Here is a 20,807-nt window from a genome sequence, read left to right as displayed (position 1 = left end):
ACTAAAAAAATGCCAAATTCAACTTAAATAAGTGACTTGAATAAATCTTCATTTTACAACAAATCACTCAAAGAAAAAAACCCAAAAAGTAAAAAAAAAATAAAAAAACAACTTTAAAATATTTATCTATTCAAGTTGAAGTACATATTAAATTACCGTTAGAAGTTTAGCACTATTGTCTAAAGACTTTTTTCCCTTTAATGTAAAACATTAAAAACACACGAAATCACGATCCATTAAATTGGCTCTTGATGAAAAATAATCATTGGGGGGCGTTTAGAAAAAAAATGGAATAAACAAAAAGTATTTAAACACCCAAAAAGAATATTACAGAAAAAAATTTAAAATATTTACTGTTATGAAAGGTGTTTAGTTAAACTATATTTCTATGGACCATGAGTGCTTTAATGGTAAAATATTTAAAAATGCCTATAGTCTAGTCTATAGTCTAGTCTATAGTCTAGTCTATAATCTAGTCTATAGTCTAGTCTATAGTCTAGTCTATAGTCTAGTCTATAGTCTAGTCTAGAGTCTAGTCTATAGTATAAACTATAGTCTAGTCTATAATTTAGAGTCTCTATTTAATATTTCTCTAATTCGCTGTAATAAAAAATGTATTTAAATGTAATTGTTTTTAACAAACTTTTGAAGAGGAAACCCCCAACGATAAATAAAATATAATTTAATATCAATAAATTCAAGGGCACACATTATACACAAAAAATTAAAAATTTTAAAAATATTTTTTTGCATAATCAAATAGCGAAAAAAAAACTTAAATTGAAATAAAAAATGATTTGAATAATTTATTAAACATTAACATTGTACATAGTATATATAACGCCGCAATACTGCCGACATGCGATCTTTAAGCCTAAAACTATTTCATTTTAGAAATAAAATTTTAAACCGGCATAAACAAATTACTATAGAGTCACACTATTTATTTAGTGGTAATATTTAGTTTAACAAAAACACAGAAAGAAACGTGTATAGACATTTAAATTTGAATAAAATAAAAAAATAAAACTATTGTATTAGAAAGCTTTTTAAAATATATTCTATAATATGGTTTTTATTTATTTTGTTTTCAACATTTACCGTTCATACTATTTCCATTTCTATACAGGGAAAAACTAAAGAGAGGAATCTGCGGGTTTGTTTGAATTTTTGAATATTTAAAAGTGAATATTTAAAATATTTTTATATATGTACGTAGTATGTATGTATGTGAGTGACGTATCGATAGTTTGGACAGTTTATATAGAAAATTTAACGTCAAACATGATTGTACAAAACGACTGATAGTTAGACAACGGATAAAGTACATTTAAAATATAAATACAAAATACATTTATATCCATAGAACAAGTATTATAGAATAATTGTGATTTGTATCTAAAATAAGGCATAGTAAACATTTATTTAAATTAGAATTATTTATACGTCATACATACATATAATATGATTATTTTTGTATATGTATCTATAAATGATTGTTATTTTTTTCTATATATTGGGCATAGTTTTCAAACATGAAAGGAAATGGAATTTAAATTAGGGAATGTATATACGTATGAATGTACTGACTGATATACACACCCTCATATGATTATAATAAAAATTTAAAAATTTACATTTACAATTATATCAATTGAAAAATAAATTGGACTAAACAATATTGAATTTTTATTCTAAAATATTCATCAATATTATTAAATCAGTAAAGGTATTAGCGGTACCTTATATAAATCTATAGAAAAAGAAAAATATGGATTTAATAGTTAATACAATTAAAGAAATATTAATATGAATAGGAAATCTTTATCGTAGATAAATATTATTATAACACTTGGTTGATTGGAAGAGAAATACGGAAGGAAGTGAACATTGTTTACCATTATACTTATTAAAGTATGATTAATTTTACCATTTCCATTTCTCAAATCATATTAAATTTCAGTAATTAATCCATAACAACATTTTTAGTTTGAACATTTTTCATCAATAAGTCAAGTTGCTATAAACTATTAAAGACATTTTCTTGAGACGGCATCTTTAACGTTACGTTAAAGATGCCAGAATATAAAATAACTTTCTATAAGAAAATTGTTACAAATCTAAGAATTTGCACAAGTTTTCTACAAAAAACTAATTTAGAATCTGGGCAAATTTTCTATAAGTAAAATCATATTTTCTTAGGAAAATTTTTGAGAATTTAAGCGAATTTTCGTTATGACAGATTTTCAGAAAATTTTCCAAAAGAAATTTGAAAAAATTTTTTTTAAGAAAATTGTTTGAAATAAAATGTATAAAATTGTTTCTATAAGAAATTATTCAGAATTTAATAAAATTTTCTATAAGAAAAATTTTTAGAAACTGTATAAATCTTCTATAAGAAAATAGTTTAGAATTAGGGAATACTTATATAAAGAAATTGTTTGGAATCTGAAAAAATATCTGTAAGAAATTTTTCTGAAGTTTTACAGAATCCCAAAAAAAATCTATAATAAAATTGTTAAGAAATTTTCTAAAAAAAATCTGAAAAAATTTTCTAAAACAAAATTGTTCGGAATCTGAGCTATTTTCTAATATAAAATTGTTTAGAATTTGTGCAAATTTTCTATATGAAAATTGTTCAGGGGTAAATTCGACAAGGGGATTGACATTAGTAAAAAACACAAAAAAAAAATAAAACATATATAATATATTTAAACTTATTTTTTTGATTTATAATTTAATCGATTACTCGGTTTTCTAGTTATTCGAATTTGGCAGATGTACCCATGTGGTAAATGATCCCCTACTCCATACTTTTTATAAGAAAATTATTTAGAAATATGTAAATGTTATATATGAAAATTATTCAGAATCTGAGCAAAATTGATCAAAATCTGAGCAAATTCTCTATAAGAAAATTGTTTATTAAATATTTAAATACTATAACAATATTCAGATTTAATAAAATGTTAACTTTCGAATCATAAACGCTGCTGAAATTTTCAAGAAAACAAACCTTGAACTCCATTTTTTAATTTAAACGTCCTTCCCACATATGATGGTATGTCTAGGACATAAACATGCAAACAAAAAGACGTTTAATAAATCTAAGAATAAATCTTAAATGTCAAAAATGTTCATATTAATAGTTCTCATACTTCGAAAAAATATATAAAATTTGAGGTCTCTATAAAAGTTCAAATGTCAGTGTACAATATACGTAGTAGAGTTGAATGTCAAAAAAAATTAAGAGGAAGGACAAAAAGATAAACCAAATAAACTTGCCAAGGAAATCTCACACGAAAAGCTTTAAGAGCTTTTTTTTTTGCAAATAACTAAGAATAGAAAAATCAAAACAAAACCTAAACAAAAATAAAACTAAATAAAAAAAATATGATAAGAATAGAGGGATAAAAACAAAAAACAAAAGTCCTTGTTAAAAAGGCAAAACGCATGACTGTTAAATGTCAAATAAGAAAATTTTTGCAAATGGAGAGTAAAAATAAACAAAAATTAAAAAGAGATAGAAAAATAAAGGAAAACTGTCAAATTGGAAAATGTTTGCCAAAGGCAAATAAGTAATTATGTAAACAATGTAAGATAATAGAGAAAGTAAGTATGAAGGAGAGTGGGCTAGAAAAAATGAGAGCATTAAAGAAATTGTTTAAGTATTTTCTACTTTTAGGGAAATATTATATTAAAAGTTTTAAAGAATGAGTCTGTGGAAATTTAGGGTTTTTCCACTATAAATAATGAGGAACAAGCAAGTTGCACTTGTTACGTATACATAGGTACATAGTTTTATAAAGTATGACGTCCATGCTATTTTTTTGTATTTTGTTTTACTTTTCCCACTTTTTTGTAAAATTTCATTTAAAAAGTTTAATTTATTTTCACACAATATCAACTACAAAACAACAAAACAAAAAACACCCACACTCTAAAGCTCTTATTCTCACCCTCTTACCGGCCAACCCTCTCTTTACCATTCAAATAAAGTTAAGTTTATAATGCCGTTGATTTTCATGAAAATCATACTGAGTTTATGAGCAACACTGTCATTGTTAGTGCAACTTTTTGCACACAACTATATATGGAAATAAATTATATACAGCAAATTGCTGCTGCAACAATAAGAGAAACAACAAACAATAGTACTCAAAGAGCAGCAACAAAAAAAATAAAAAATAATAAATGAGAATGATGAAAAAAAAACGATGATGATGACAAAACAATATTAAGTGGTTGGATAAGCTCTTAGCACTATTATACTATTCACCCCTCTACTCCTTTGTCATCACTATGTATAATTTAACTGTCACATGCCCAGTGGGAGGTGAGTGTTGTATGGACTATAACTGTATTTTATACGTTATTTATACCTTCCTTTAGAAAACTATGTAAATTGTAGTAACAACAACAACAGCGTTACAACGTTGTTATTTGTTAAACTAATGGCATGACTGTGATACATAATCGAAAATGACATTTAGGAAATTTCTAAAAAGCGGTACCGGAAAACCTCAAAGATTAACTTCTTTTATGAAAGATTGAAGTTCAAGTATTTAAGTCCATGATATTTATAATTTTTTTTCGTGACAAACAGGTTTCATATGACCATAGTTAGATCAAATAGAAAGGCATATATATCTCTTTTCTGGTTGGGTAAGGGAGGGTTATAGGGGTCAACTTTGCTATGATACCTTTATGGTTCATTGATAATCCCTTAGGTGAAAAGATATAGGTCCCGTTAACCCCTATTAGACTCCATATAGTCGCCCTTATCTTAGTCAAAATCGGTCCAAAAACGTTGCCTTTTGATTGTAATATATATCGATAACAGTCTGACTCTGAAATTCTCTTTATAATTTGGAGAAATATCATTCAGTTTTAAAAGATTTTCCCATAATCACCAATTTTATTTTCTATTGAAGAATCTAAGACCGCCTTGTTTAATCAGAGCCTCATTAGTTAACCTAAAATATTACGTTCTAAAGCAACAGCTAAAATCGATTCAGTATTGTTTTGCATCTGATCCAACACAGCTGATGGTGGATGTAAGAATACCTGATCTACGTTTTAAATTAGAGGCGTAAACCGTAAAGAAATAACCAATATAAGAATGCTCTGATAACCTCTACCTATTTAATATTTCTGCATTTTATTTAATATTTTTATTTGTTGTTTTTTTATTTAGTTTAATATTTTTTCCAACCTTCACCTACTTATTTAAGCACAAAAAAAAGGTTTAAAAAAATAAAACTGTCTTCCTTCGTCCTTTCATCTACATATATTTTATTTTCCTACAGGGAATTGCAAAAAGTAATAGTGACACGAATGAATGACAATCAAGAGAGAAATGAGAGAAGAAGGAAAATTTAACTGGCCGTTTATAGACACCAATACATACAGACAAAAAAATTTCTCGATGCTTTATATAAAAAGACATTACGAGTAATGGATTTTTTATACATACTTTACAAGTATTCTACCAACAACAATAACAACAACAACTAACAAACTTCTACACTTGTTATGCATTCAATTTAACAAGTGGCCTAACGAGTAAAACTTTTCTTATCCAACACCAAACTAGTAGATAGTATATTGATTTTGTCATTCCATATGTAACATATATAAATATTGATCAAAAATTATTTAATTCTTGTGAAATTCTAGGACGATTTGTTTAAGTTTAAAGTGTATGAACTAAAAATCTACCAAATCGGTAAAACCTTCTAATAACAAATACAGGAATCTTAAATTTGATCACTGTTCCTAATATATTTAGTCCAAAGTCCAAGAAATCAAAGTAGATTAAGTATCTAAGAATGTTGGATAAATATTGGAATGATTTTTTTTTTCAAAATATTTTATGCTGATTAGAAATATTTGGTATGCAAAGCCATCCAAATTGATCAAACCATAAAAACCAATTAACATTAGTATCTAGAAATCCGAAATGTGGTCAGAACATAACAAAATAAACTAAATAACTAAAAACGTAAGAAACAGAATATATGAAAATCCTTTATTCCTTCAAGTTTTTGGTGGTGAGTAAATAAGATTCGTCACAGTCTTACTTCTTTTATTGTTTTTACTATCATTGCTGTTAGAGGAGTTGTTTTCGTTGCTGTAGTTTCTATTTTTCACCAACGTCAACAGAACATGTTGAAGGCCAATTCATTTGTAAACACTGTCGGTTTGGAGGGCGTTTATTTGTTATTATTCTTTTCATGTTATTTTTGCTTTTTATAAAAGTTTAAATTTGTTTTTATTTAACTTTAAATGCAAAGAAGTTCAGTATTTAGTTTAACTTAAAGTTTAAATAAATAATTGTTGCTTGAACACTGTCCGGGCTAAATTATAGACCCTTAGTTAATAATAAATTATTTTAAGGAAATATTTAAGTTTTCACCAGTTTGTTTGAAATTTGATAAAGGGCCGACCAAGTTTAAGATGTAGCAAAGGTGAAAGACAATTTAAATTGTCATTAAAAAGTGTAGTTATGGTAACATAACATTTACAAAAAAATGTATTTTAAATGTCATTAACAATTCTTAACAAAACAAAAGACAGATATGTCAAAATAAAAAACACCTAAATGTCGACAAGCAAAAGTTTCAAGTTTCATAAACAAGTTAATTTAAATATACCTAGTATTCGTACGTTTTATTTATTTTCCTTTTATTTTGTTTTTCGTATCTAACTGTATAATTGTTGTGTATTTTAGTAAGCGTAACAATGTTGATGTTCATATACTAATTAGAAACCAATTAGGGGAGTTTCTTTTACCGTTTAAGGTCATTTAAATTGTAAAATGAGATTTTTAGTAAGTGATAAAAATTAAATGACAAAATTGTATTTGTGTGTTTGTATCTGCACGTTTATTTATTATTCAAGTTTGGTAAAGTTTTTTGACCTAAAATTAATTAAAAACTTGTTTATAGAATTCACACGCCTACACCCGATTTTAATCGCTGTAGCTATACACAAATTTTATTTTTAAAGTCGGTCTTAACTTTTTGAAAAACACACATATGTATGTGTTTTGCATATATGTAATAGGGTATTTAATAATAACGTTGTTTCTTTTAAAAAGTAACCAGACCAGACATTGTCTATAGTATAGACCAGTCTATAGTATAGACCAGTCTATAGTATAGACCAGTCTATAGTATAGACCAGTCTATAGTATAGACCAGTCTATAGTATAGACCAGTCTATAGTATAGACCAGTCTATAGTATAGACCAGTCTATAGTATAGACCAGTCTATAGTATAGACCAGTCTATAGTATAGACCAGTCTATAGTATAGACCAGTCTATAGTATAGACCAGTCTATAGTATAGACCAGTCTAGACTATATCGGTCTATAACTGATTGACTGATCAATAGTATTGTTTTAAAGTTAAAACGGATATAAAGACTGGTCTATAGTGAAAACTATAGTCTAAAGATTTTACATCAAAGCCTTAAAAAAATACAAATTAGTTTTAAATATTATATTATTCCTAAATATCTAACTTTTTCTGTTTTTCTTCCTGAAAATCAATTGTGTAAAAGAAAGTTTTAAATTTCCATAAATTTTCTCCGAACAAAAAAAATGAAAAATTTATCTCTGTAATTTCTTTCGTATTCACAATGCAGGAATTATACAAGTAAGACAATAACTTATGGCCAGAAAGGCAAAAACAATTTAAAAACTTTTGTAATAAAACTATAACCATATAAATTCATAAAACACTTAAATATCCAAACAAGGTTCTCTTTGCTTTTCTAATTACACAAAACACTTTATTACAACTACCTTACAATTTCTATTTCCAAAACTATACTTATGCTAAATCCCATATTAAAATTTAAATAAAATACACAAATAAATATTTGGAAATCATAAATTGCACCACAATTATTTATACACATGTCTGCATTTTGCAATAGGAAAGACAAAAACGAATAAAATAAAACAATTGTGGGTAAAGTTGGTATTTTTAGTTGCAACGAATTTTAAAGTCAGTATAATAAGAATAAATTAAACTTTTCATTGAATATGAGAATCATTTTTTCAAATATAATTCCTCTAATCTTTAAAAAAATTTAATTTTTACGATAATAACTGTAAACTAGAAATTAAATCTAACACTTTCTGTTTAAATTACTCGTAATAGTTCATATTTCAGTTAATCACTTCAAACATGAACTATGTGAGAAATACTTGTGTACGTGTCTCGTTTATTCTTAATAACAAACACCTTATTACTGCCCCCTCTATTATAACAATTTATAAAATGTAGGGTGTGAATAAACGTTTTAAATAAATATGAACATTTAATTGCAACGTTTATGAAAATGACAAAGAAAACACATAGCAAAAGTCATAAACTTAAACCTAAATTGGCACGAATACTGATGATAAGAAAATAAGTATTATTAGATACATTTAATTGTTTCTTTTCAAAAAAAAATGGTAATAATAAACACCTAACAGAAATGTGTCGAAAATAAAATGATATTCAACATTTGTAAAATGTTTTTTTTTTAATGTCAAAATTTAGATATTAGATAGATGTATCAGTGTTCGATAGCAGATATTTAAAATATTTTAAACATTATTCTCTATATTAATGAAATTGGAAATGGTGTATTTTCTATATAAAACAAATTAAACCCTTCACTCGGTTGTGTATTCGGCGAATCCTATATATCCACTATCGAATCATATGATGAGATTAAAAGTAATTTTCTAAAGGGGATCTTGTATCCTCACAAAATCTTCCTTCGAACTTAAAAATATACTTTTTACTGCAAGCATCTCCACTACATTCTTAAAGACTTTTTGTGCATAAATAAAACTGATTAATATAAATCTTGGTTGCACGTTAATTGATAGATTTCAAGGTAATTTAATGAAATTTGGTCCAGTACAAAGCCTGTTAAAACCGGCCCATTATTTAACCAACCGTACCCCAAAAAGGGAATTTTAGGCTCACAATAATCTCTAAAAATTTCGCAATAACCTTAGTTCTATATAAGTCTAAATAATACTGTCGATTTTATAAATGTTCGGACCTCACTTTACCGTAGCTGCTATACAACGTCTCCTTCAGTATTTAAGGTGAATAATTTACTTATAGACACAAGTACCCAGCAAAAAAAAGCACTTCCAAAGAAGTGAAAAAGAAGTAAAATTTACTCCATGGGAGTGCTGACCTAAAAAGATATGATTTTAACACAGACTTGTCATAGGAGGCATGTCCATTATATTAAGCTATTAAAATTCTGTAAGAAAAAAACATTTTTAAATTAGTTTATAGAATACATTACATGACATATCTGTATTGTATGAAAAAGTTGTTTAGATAAAATAAAATTTAAATAATTTCAAATGCAATTTCCCTCGACACCCATCACTATGTCAAATTTAATTTAGTAAATAAATTTTGTATACAATTTTTTTTTATATTTCTCCCTTGTATAAAACAAAATTAAATAATGTATGAAATGAATGTGTTTCTCATGCATGTGAAAATATATTATCATTATTACTATTAATATTATCATTGTTTTATTACTGTGGGAGAGTGACAGAGGTAAAGATAGAGAGAGAAGAAGATAGATATATAAGGGTTACCAAGGCAATTTTGAAAATGTATTAAGAGTCAAAAATTATTAATATAAATAACTGTCATAAGATAACAAGAGAAATTAAGCAGTTTTTTTCCAAATACATATTTTGCTGTCCGACATCAAAAACTTTTAACTGTGTACTTTAATTGCCACATAGTATTTATATCAACACCATCTTCATTTGAAATTTACTTTTTAGAAATTTTATTACATTTGCCAAAACTTTGGTCACTCTTTACGTATTTTGCATATAATTTAGTGGATTTTTTTTAAATAAAATAAAATCTGTACTTAAACAAAGTTTTAAATTTGTCTGTTACTTGCGTAAAAGTTATTGTTGTATAATAAAAATAAATATAGTAAGTCATGATCGACTATAAGGTATCCTATACCAGTTATGATTATATTGAAAATGAAAAAAAAAATGGTAGAGGGATTTACATTTATACAGAGTTATAATGATAAAATTTCATCATGGTTTATATAAAACATTGAACTCAAACTATACTCAAAAAGAAAGATTTGTGAAATCCGTATTAAAGAACGGGGTTTTTTAAAAGAAGTACAACATACATATTAGTTTGAAGTGAGGATCGGGGAGAATGCAATTGATATGCATATTTAATTCGAGATAAAAATTTATGTATCCGCCAAAAAAAGAACTTCCAAAGAAGCCAAAAAGAAGTGGAACTTACTCCATGGAATTACTGAAAAAGATCTTAAGAAGTTATGATTTTTTCGCAGGCTTGTCATAGAAGGGATGTCCTTTTTATTAAATTGCAAATTTATTACATCTGAAGTCATTCTCAGGAAATAATGTTAAATGTATTTATCAATTAAATTTAACATAAAATTGGGTTAATTCAAAAAATTTCAGTACAAACAATTTTACCTTCAATTTAAAAAAAAAATTGATTATTATTGCTTCTATGGAAGTCAATAAACATCACTTACTAGAAGCTACTATTGAATTGGTGATAAATGTTATTGAATGATTGTATTTATCCCAAAATTGGCTGGATTTGAGCTCGAATCGTACTTGAATTTAGAATATTTCCTACTGTAGTGTAGGGTATAAGTAACAATAAACGACGACGTCAGCGTAGAGTGAGTGCAATTTGTTTTGATTATACTTAACTTGTATTATAAATTAAAACAGGGTGATTTATATGATGACATTTAAATAAATACGTTGTATTTATATCTCAGCGTTTAAAAATTGTCTGGCACTAAAGATGTTGATAACATTTTAGAGAATTTGTAGCATTTGGAAAATCTAATAAAAAAATATACTCTTTGTTATATTTTTAATTTTTATAACAAAAATTATAAATGGTGGAACACTAGGACCATTGTTACAAAGTATATTAAGGTGTCAATTTGCCATAGAATTATTGCCATTTATGAATCTTGTTTCAATTTGCAGAAATTAATTTTACTCTCTATCACAAGCAGCTACACCCTATAGTTTGCATGTATATACAATATCATAGGGGGAAGTACGGACAATATTTAATTTATTTGCATGATAATAATTTTTCATTAGCAACCGAATAATAATTTATGGTGTAAATAAACGGTCAATAGAAACTAAAGTAGTCCAACAATTGTAATAATAATTTTAGTTTGAAATCAAATTTTATATTTCGTTTTTATTTATAATTTTATAAAACATTATTCAATTGTGTGATGTATTCATTTTTTTCTTTTTGCAAAATCACATTTAATTAACAAATTGGCAAATTGTGTTTTAAGATTAAAGCAAAACTTAAAGATGAAAAACAAAAGCAACAATGAATTATGCAATAAAAAACTAAAAATAATGTAAGCAAAAAAAGTAAACTGAAAAACAAATAATAAAATTAAATAAAATTAATGCAGAAACATTGCCCCGGTCTGACATTTTTGCTTGTAAATTGTAAATTTTGAAATTGTTTAACATTTTATGAGCGATGATGGGCATAAGTTGTGTGTTATTGTTTTTATGAATTTTATGACTTTTTGTTTCAGTTAATTTTATGACATTTAGTTCATTAGTGTAAAATATCAAGAATAACATTACACACACAAAAAAAAACAAGTGTAGAAAGAACATTGCTCATTAAAAATTCCATGGGGAGACTGAGCTAATGAGTATATGCTTTTAACATACTGGCAAACAAAAAATAAAAAAATTGGTTCACAGCATATAGATGCAGTCATAATGGTGCTGTCGAACTTCTATAAAAGTTTAATTTGTAAAATTACACAAAAACTCAGGCAAAACAGATGTTTCAGATGACATACTTTGAAGGCTTATTTTTGGGAACATTTATTTAATTTAAAAATAGTTTTATACATGGTATAAATATATTAGAAGGTAGTTTCAATTTGCCTTAATGTCAGTCTGATTAACCATCTGACAAGAAAGGCGATTTGAAGTTTATGTATAAAATAAAGCTACCATATTCATGAATATTAATCCCACATTTCAATTTCAAATATTTTAATTCAAATAAAAAAAATTTTAACACAACAAAAAAATATTTTTATAAAAATGAGCTGTCTTTTTCCGAAATGCGAAAGCAAGAAACACCATTCAAGCGTTTCAAATATACATTTCTTTAAAATACCTACTATACCGTATATACGCAAAGAATGGCTAAAGGTACGTATGTTAGATTTTTGGTTGAAGTTCATTCGTAATATTTCCATTTGAAAGGTGAGCAATATCGATGAAGACGATTTGCCAGGTGAACCTTTAGTATGTTCCCTACATTTTTCCAGACAAGATTTAAAAAATAATGAGAAAAATGTTCGCGTCAATAGAAACGCTATTCCAATGTGCCCAAGGTAATTATTTTTTTGTGTTTTTTAAACAAATGATTTTTATTTTAAAAGGTCTAACGGAAGGAACTAAGGTCCCTAATTAATCCTTAAAATTAAAAAAAGACATATACATTGATTTAAAAAGAACGCATTGCAAATAAGATTCAAATTCAACAGCCACTTATATATATCGTTGTACATCATTTATGAATTACACATATGTGTTTAAAAATTTCTCAATGTATTTTACACTTTTTCTTAATATGGCAACGCTCTTTTGAATATTTACACAAATAATAAACTTCAAACATCTCCTTTCTTGTCAACAAATTCATATTGAAACAACCTTCTATATTTTTAAATCATGGTTTTATAAATAAACCAAATAATAAATTAAAGTCGGGCGGGAACGACCATATAATACCCTACACCTGTTACATTTTGAAGGGCGCTTTTTATTGGGGCTCGAATGAATTATGAATGAATTATGAATGAATGAATGATCTTAACCATTTTGGCTTAGTCTTCGGTACAATAGAATATCATGTGCCAAATTTCATTAAATTATTTTTAAAATTACGACCTGTAGTTTGATTACAAGGTTTACATAGACGGAAGGACATAGCTAAAGCGACTCAGAAAATAATTCTATGCCAATTGATATACTTAGGACCAATATTATTGTGCGTTACATTGTGCAATCAAATCAAAACGCAAATTCTCAAAAACAGTATATTAAAAGCAGGGATGGAAAAAGAGGTTTTGTTTCAGTATCAAAAAATATTTCAGAGAGTATTTTTTTGGATCTCAAAGTACTTAAGTTAGGTTAGGTTAGGTTAATAGGAGGATGTGTACAACATCAAATCCGAAGAAATTCACCTAGGCCACAATCGGGCCTGTTGTACGATCTTTATCGTGAAAAAAAAGGAACTGAATAAATTATTTTTCAGTGTTCAGAAACTCAGTTCTTTGAACGTAATTCCTAAGAATCTTCCAATCAGTGTTAATCAGGAATGTTATTTCCGGAATAACATCACTTCCAAGATACTTTGATCTAACTTTGACGAATGCCTGGCAGTGACAAAGAAAGTGCTCCAGAGTTTCACTGTCCTCACCACATGCTGTACATACGTTTGAATCCGAACGTCCAATTTTGAATAAATGTGCTGAGTGTGTCCACTCAGAATATTTACTATCATACTAACTTCAGACTTGCTCATTTTGAGGAGATTTTTCGTCTTGCTCTCATCAGGGCCCCCCATAAGATTTTCGCGGTTCTACACACTATATGATGTTATAAAGTTATAAGTCTCGAAAAGGGACAAAAATTGCGAATTCCTAAAACTAAGGACATAATAACTCAGATTCCAGATGTGATGAAGAAAATATGAAGTAATATTCGAACTCAGCGAATAATCTTATAGAAGCGTCTAACATAGTCAAAAGGGTTTCAACAATTTTAGCATTTTGTCTAATAATATTGAAGAGAAACAGCTACTAAAGTTATAGAGTACTTTAGTAGCTGTTTCCTACAACTTTTATTCGATGCATTTTCGAGAATAAGTGCCAAAAAAAAATTAAAAACTATTTTAAATTTTAAAGAAACTGTCATCCCCATATTCTAATTCTCTTGTTTTTCAAAACGATTTATTGAAAGTTCCCATACAAAAAAAAATATTTTAACATACAGCCTACCGGTTAAACGATAATCGGATATTGAGATTGTAGCCCTGAAAGTATCAAATAAGACTGGGGAGTATCACGGTACTTTTGCACATCAAATAGTATCAAAAAAAGTACCATCGTACCAATTTTGCCATCCCTGATTAAAAGATCAAAACTTTATTTGATTACGAATTACTCAATTATTATATTGAGTAAAGCAAGCTCTTTAAAAATAGTTGAATCTCGACAAGGAATAGAATTTCAATAGGATGGCGGACGTCTGACTTAAGTACTTTGTTAGATCTTATTTACATCTATCCTAACCTTCCTGTACAAATAAAATGGCGACGGGTTCTGATTAAACTCAAGGTAGTGTGTTGAAAGTAAAAAAATATCTAAACATACGTAAAAGATAGAGTCGGAATTAAAAGTTCGTTAGCGGAATATGGGAATATAAGAAATACAGTAAAATACTAGAGCACTATATGTGCTGATCTTTTTAAGTTCAAACTTTAGATAATCAATCTTAAACATTTTACAAAATGAATAAAACAATTCATAATTTTGTTCACCTTAGGCCGGTAACTTGTCTTTTTACTAAGAAATCTATTAAATCATAATGGTTCTTTTGAAATCATAAACCTCTTTTATGACTTTTAAATCAAGAACTAAAGTACAAAAAAGACAGCGACTAAAAAACTTAAACTAAACAATAAAATGATAAGAACAAAAAAACTTAAAAAAGAGGAAACTTCAGAAAAAACATTAAAATTTTAATTCTTGAGACTTCTCTCGACAAAAACACGAATAAAACACACGTTTGGGACTACCATCATCAGCAATAAATACAACAACAACAATAGTAACTATCATACACACTTTAAAAAACCTCTAGTATAAACATAAACAGAGGGGTATCACCTCTTATAATCTTCAGTGATAAGAACTAACCTGGCAAATGGGAAAACAAGAGAGGGAAATATGGTGTGCGAGTAAATTTAAAATTTTTGTAGAATAAAATGAGCAGTGACAAGAGAGGAAGAGAGTCAAGAAAAACAAATAAACAAGCAAAAGTGTGTGACGTGAATTTTATTTTGTCATGAAAAATCTTAATTTTCTGCTTGTTATTGTTGTTGAATATAAATAAAATAAATACAATACAGTTAAATAAAATATAAACACATGCACGAAATTGATAAGAATATACTAATGAAAAGAAAAAAATACAAATAACTAAAGATGATTTAAATTGAAATCCGGTCTCGTATAAATTTTGCTAGAGTCGGGTATTTTTATAGAAAAGTTAAACAACCCTTTGTACTAAAAGTTCATATTTGCCTTAAGTACACTTTTACACAATTGTTTATTTGTATTGGTTCCGTGATAACCTTGCACGCAAAGTGCAAGTCTGTGAAAACCAACAAGAACAAAATAAGTAAATAATTAATTGGTCAAGGCCAATGTCAGCTAATGAAAGTCTTATACATAGTTCAAATTCAATACAGATTATTTTAGAATTAAATGAAATTACATACTAAATAGAGATTAAGTGTTTTGATGCAGACATTCAGTATTGATAATATTATATTAATTATTAATAGCTGTAGTATTTAGTCATAACTATTTAAAAATAATAATATAATAACAAACCATGTGAAACGATCTTCGTTCAGTTTACCAGATCACCTTGTGACCATTTATAATAATCCAACGTATTCTGACAAAAATAATGCATGGATAGTTTTCTTATAGAACATGACGTGTTAGCTTGGTGATTGTGATCTTTATTAAAATTTCTCTCTCTTACTATTTGATAGATCTTCTTGTAAGTGGGTATTATATACAATCTGATTTGTGCCCAAGCATGCAGTGTAAGTATCCATATAAGAAGCCTTATCTAATTTTAACTAAGGTCAATGAGAGTCATTTGCTTTGAATACTACTGCCAGGAGAATACAAAAAAAATCTATAAATTTACAATTCCCTTGGCTATCAAATTTTCCCGAATGTCTCTAACACATATCAATTCAATATACCATCGTCCAAGTTGGGACAGGAAGTGAATACAATTGAAAATACTTTTCAACCTTATCTCGAGATTTAGTTGACTGATATTTCTCTCTAACAAGGCATCTGATAGTGATCGTTCACTGTGATCGTTAATTAGTTTACCGGTTTTACGCGAGTATCTTAAAATAAGTAGTATAATAACGCTGTTTGGAGATGAAGAAGCTACATGGGTCTAAAAATATGCAATCAATTGGATTATCGATATAAACTCGTAATATGGGTTATTACCAATCGAGAATACATTTCAATCTTATGAAGTTCTAGATATGTAAAATTGTTTATGTAGATGTTAATGGTAGACGTCTTGAGATTTAGTTCTCTGATGTTTCTCGCAGAAGAGGAATCTGATCGTAAAAGTGTTTGAACTTCACTGCGATCATTCATTAGTTTACCAGTTTTAGAAGAATATACCAAAATAAGAAGTATAACAACAGTGTTTGGAGATGAAAAAAGAAATATTTAATCAATTTGAACTTCGAAAAAAATTGTAATTACTTGATGAATTTTATCGTATAACATCCAATTGGACAAGATTAATACACTCATACCACAACATATTACTCCAATTGGAAACATATTCTATCAAAAAATCATTTCTTTGTCCCATTACAGAAGGATTATATAGAATAGGATATATAGGTAACATATCCTCTGTAACTATTATTTTTCGTATTTCACAATTTCCGATATTTTATGTCGCCCATTTGTTGATCGTGTTTGATACAACAGCTAGGGAAACATGAAAAGAATTTGAGACTTAATTTTATATTCGAATACCGAACAGGGTCGGAATGCAATTGAGAATACATTTCAACCTTATTATGTGGGAGGTGGAAACTTTGCGATGTTAACTTACATGTAGTAGGATTTTAGTAGGTACTCTGATATATTTTCGCGAAAGTATCTGGAAGCTCTTGAATATAAAGTGTTATGCACTAATTATTTTTACCAAATTGTTTCACTTAGTATAAAGATAACGCATTTAAAATTTCAACAACAAATCGATAACCACAATTTAATTTAAATCATTGTCATTGATAATTAATTCCTAATTAAAACTTACCTTTAAAAATTCTTGTATCCGCAATGTTTAAAGAAATTATGAAATTTAAATACTACTTATAACAAACATTTAAAACCTTTTTTAATCTTTACACTTTAAGTAAAATATTTGTTAAGTATTTTCTAAAATAAATTTATTTAAATCAAAACTGTAGACACAAAAATTTGTATTTGATTTTAAAATTTTCTTGATTTGGTTGATTTTTTTTATTTTCTTTTATATTTTACTATTTCTTAACATTTTGTGAACACTTTTCTCTTATTTTGTTAAACATTCTTTTGGATTTTATTTTTTTTTTTTTTATTTTTCTTTGACGTTTATTTTTTTAGTGAAAAACGAATTTTTTAATGGAAAGTTGTTTTGTTGTTTTCTTACACGTTGTTTTTGTATTTTTTTCTTATTTCTGGGTAGATTTTAGAATTGACATGCAGAGCTATTTTCTTGTTTTTGTTTTTGTTATTGTTGTTGTTGAACTCATTTACTTTATGCAAGTATTCGGAAAACTTTTCTTTTTTTTGGGGGGTTATTGATGTTTTTGCTTTCAAAATAGAAAATACGCGCAATCGAACTACTGCGGGTTTCTGCTGAAAATGTTGTTGTTTTCCTTCAACATAGATGTCAAAAACGTAAACGAGCGAAACGACTCAAAAAAGCAAAATGAAAATTCTTTTAAATAGAACGTTTAATTTTTTATTATGTGTTTTGATTTGTTTTATTTGAACATATAATGTAAAAATGCAAAAACCAAAAATAAATATTTTTATACACTCACAAAAATAAATCAATGTTAAGGCAGATCTTACTATTTTTGGTTTTTTTGTTTATTTATTAGATAGATAGATGTTTAAGGTGTTGTTGTAAGAATACACTTGAAAAAATATACACTAGTTCTTCACCGAAACAATTTTTATTTAAATATTTCGTGCGAGTGAATAATCATTTAAGCACAAATTTTATTAAATGGGAAAAAACACAATTTACCGCCGCGACAGCCGCAGTTGTACACTTCAGCCTACAAAGTTTCGTTATGAACTGTTTGTACCTCAAACGATTGGTTGGTCAAAAAGCAAGCACAGACAAATTCAAAAAAAAGCAAAACAAAACAACAAAAAACAGTAGTTTTGTTTAGTTGTTTGTTGTTATTGAATGGATGAGTTTAGTTTTGTTATTGTTTTTGTCTACACGTTGTGATTTTTTTATTGCTACTGCTGCTTCTTCTTCATTATTTTCTACTACATAGTACTTCTCTTCCATTGACTTAAGTTTCTAAATAATTGTTTATTTGTTTTTGTATGTATGTAAACAAGACAAACTACAACAACAAGAACAACTACTTGACAAGATATCAACTATTTTTACAAGTTTTAATGTAAATGTTGTTGCTGTATAAGCCGCTTAAAGATTTTTCCAGCAAAAAAATAAATTTAAAAAGAAACTGCTAAAAATTTAATTTAACATAAAATACTCACACCACATTTATTTTATTTAATAATTTACTCTCTTTAATCCAATACGAAGAAAAATAAAAACAAAAACACAAATAATTATATGCAGTTTTGTTTGTGCTGTTATCTAAAATATACACAAAATACACTCTCTGTTGTGATAAGAAAACACCCTCTCTACAGTTTGTTCTCTCACTCTCTCTCACCTAAACAGTGGTTAAAAAGAAAACAAATTTCTCTGTTTTGTTTGGTTCTCTCTAAAAGCCATATTTTTGTATTTTTTACGTTTCTTGTTTTAACCTGTCAAAAGACCCAAATTATCATATATTTGTATTTGATTCTTTTCTTCTTTAAATATTTTGTTATTGTTGTTATTAATACATATGTATTTTCATTTAATGTTTGTAGAAGCAGCAGCACAAGAAAAAGCTTTTTTCTTTTAATAACAATATTCTTTTATTGTTTAACGGTTTGTTGTTGTTGGTTATGTATTTATTTATAACCTCTTTTGACAAGTGGTTTTTATTAGTAATTTTTGGCAATACGCTTTTGTTGTTACTTTTCCCCATGTACGTATGACGTATGTATATTAACTAACACACACACTATACGTATTGGGTGTATGGAGGAACACTTGTGTGTACAAATATTTCTGGTTACAAAAGTTTTGTGTGTTAATGGGTAAAAAGTCTTCTTCATTATTTTTATTTTTTTGACAAACCTGTACTAAAATATCAAAGAAATTAATGGATTTTTTCATCATTACATTATTTTTGTTTTTTTTTTTAATGAGGAAGTTAAAGAATGGAATATTAATGATGTTTTCATAACGTTTTTAAATACTGATTCAAAATTTAATATTTTTATTTAATTGGAATTTTTCTTTAAAGCGTTATTAATGAAATATTTTATTATTGAAAATTTTCTATAGAAAGATATTTAAAAAAAATTTCTATAGAAAAAAAATATAGAACAAATTTTTCTATAAAAAATTTTCTTCATAAAAAGAATTTATCGAAAATTTTCTATAAGGAAAAAATTCTATAGATAAACAGTTATGGAATTTTTTTATAGAAAGAAAAATTATGAATATTTTTTTATAAAAATTCGTCGAAAATTTTCTATGAAGAGAAAAATTAACAAAAATTTTATATGAAAAGAAAATTTATCGCAAATTTATAGAAAATGATGTATAAAATTTTTTTAAGAAATAAAATTTTTCTATAAAAATAAATCAAAATATTTTCTATTTTTTTTATAAATAAAGAATTTTTACAAAATTTTCCGTAAAAAAAATGAATTTTTTATAAAATAATTTATCGAAAATTTTCTATAAAAAGAGAATTTATCTACATTTTCTATAAAAAGAGAATTTATCTACATTTTCTATAAAAAGAGAATTTTTCGTAAATTTTCTACAAAAAGAGAATTTATCGAAAATTTTCTACAAAAAGAGAATTTATCGAAAATTTTCTATAAAAAAATAATTTATCGAAAATTTTCTATAAAATGAGAATTTATCGAAAATTTTCTATAAAATGAGAATTTATCGAAAATTTTCTATAAAATGAGAATTTATCGAAAATTTTCTATAAAATGAGAATTTATCGGAAATTTTCTATAAAAAAGAAGTTATCGAAAATTTTCTAAAAAAAGAGAATTTGTTAAACATTTTCTATAAAAAGAAAATTTGTCGAAAATTTCCTACATAAAGAAAATTTATTGAAAATTCTCTTTTTAAAAGGGAATTTACCGAAAATTTTGTATAAAAAGAGAATTTATAGAAAATTTTCTATAAAAAGAGAATTTATAGAAAATTTTCTATAAAAAGAGAATTTATAGAAAATTTTCTATAAAAAGAGAATTTATAGAAAATTTTCTATAAAAAGAGAATTTATCGAAAATTTTCTATAAAAAGAGAATTTATCGAAAATTTTCTATAAAAAGAGAATTTATCGAAAATTTTCTATAAAAAGAGAATTTATCGAAAGTTTTCTATAAAAAGAGAATTTATCGAAAATTTTCTATAAAAAGAAAATTTATCGGAAATTTTCTATAAAATAAGAATTTGTCGAAAATTTTCCATAAAAAGAGAAATTATCGAAAATTTTCTATAAGAAGAGAA

At 26.4% G+C, this 20,807-nt stretch overlaps 1 long non-coding RNA gene across 1 annotated transcript in view; it reads right to left on the bottom strand.

The window, feature by feature from the left end:
- The window catches only part of LOC124419491, a 32,078-nt gene extending 14,779 nt beyond the window's left edge, over window positions 1-17,299 (bottom strand). Inside the window, exon 1 of the long non-coding RNA XR_006940642.1 lies at window positions 17,238-17,299. This is a non-coding gene — a long non-coding RNA (uncharacterized LOC124419491). The remainder of the gene's footprint in view (window positions 1-17,237) is intronic.
- Between the last annotated feature and the right edge of the window lie 3,508 nt (window positions 17,300-20,807).

The sequence above is a fragment of the Lucilia cuprina genome, chromosome 4 (assembly GCF_022045245.1).
Source record: "Lucilia cuprina isolate Lc7/37 chromosome 4, ASM2204524v1, whole genome shotgun sequence".
Taxonomy (NCBI): Eukaryota; Metazoa; Arthropoda; class Insecta; order Diptera; family Calliphoridae; genus Lucilia; species Lucilia cuprina.
The sequence above is the reverse complement of the archived record's forward strand: the minus strand, read 5'-3'. Positions and strand labels throughout refer to the sequence as shown.